We start from the raw sequence: 1,472 nt of genomic DNA, 5'->3' as shown, positions 1-1,472 counted from the left end.
GTACGAACTAGTACATTATTTGTTGGATTCAATACATATAATGTATTACAATACTCGAGTATATCAGTATCATCTTGAGCAACACAAACGCACGTCGGCTTTATTAATACGGACGAAATGTCATATTTCCGCGATATGGAAATATCTGTACGTCATGAAAGCACCGGTTATTGCGACATATGAACGCAATTTTGAAAAGCTTTGTTAAGTGTATTGTGTTTGTCATATACATGTATGTATGCGTTTATTTTTGATAAAATATATCAATGTTATATATAATCTTTTATATTAAGGAGTTTTCAATTGCATATTCTGGTAAGTATATATACAAACATTATCATATCATTTCACATCACTTTTTAGGCAATTGTCAACTATATACATGTAAGTAAAGTCATTCACTTCGTGGTAAGTATACGTTATCCATATATCCATTCATATCTTGGATTAAGGTAAGTATTTAGTTTAGTACAAATACGTATGTACATATATAACTAATTATTAGTCACGCAAAATAGTTATCAAAATGGTATTAAAGTAATGCAACGTAAAGTAACGGCTTAGTTATATATTCTATAACACGCAGTTACTGTAATTAAGGAACCGTTTAACAGCAATTGCTGTTGTAAACTGCCCTACATTTAACATACAATAACTCTTTTATTAGATCTAACTTCCTTTCAACTTTTTGTATGTATACATACATATATACATATAGACTAGTTACGAGCTAAGTAAAAGTGCAGATACAATACACATCTACTGTTTCAAAAACACAGTATCTAAAGAAACGATCCCTTATCTGTCTAATTCTAATTATCAGATAAGAATTTTACCACAAACAATTTGTTAGTAAAAGTACACATGTCAATGGTTGTGATTAAATCTATTGTAAGGGTAAGAATCTATCAATGGCAAGGGTTCCTTTCACATCCACTTTAGAACTTTTATATCATCCACTATAAAGATATTTTGACAAGTTTCGAATTATATGACCCACTTTAAAAGGTTGGAAGGTCATATAATTCGAGTGGATTGGCGGTGGTTACATTACAGATAAGTATGATTTTTTATGGTCATATAAACTGTCAAAATCATAACAGCAAATTTATAACCCAGCGCAATGCCTCCTTTTGAAGAAAAATGTGTTATTCACAAGGAGATTGATAGGTTTACAAGAGCCATCTATATAAAAAACCAGATTATTTAAAATTCACGATTATACTATGAAAACCGACGTTTCTAAAATAAAGTCTTGACTTAAGAGTAATAAGTAATGACATTTTCTTTGAAACAAAAATTGTCTCATTTTTTGGTCCTTATTCTCGGATCACGGTAGCAAGCCACATTGAATTCACCAGAGCACAGTTCAAGCAGTTTACCAGTACTAGTTGCCTTCACATTCGCTATGAATTGCTCGTTACTTTTGTACATAACGTGCGATGAATGATTTCATGATCACAAAGAAAGTG

This window comes from Ruditapes philippinarum, unplaced genomic scaffold (genome assembly GCF_026571515.1).
Source record: "Ruditapes philippinarum isolate M1 unplaced genomic scaffold, ASM2657151v2 ctg1436_1_1_1_1, whole genome shotgun sequence".
In the NCBI taxonomy this organism is placed as follows: Eukaryota; Metazoa; Mollusca; class Bivalvia; order Venerida; family Veneridae; genus Ruditapes; species Ruditapes philippinarum.
This window is presented reverse-complemented; position numbering follows the sequence as displayed.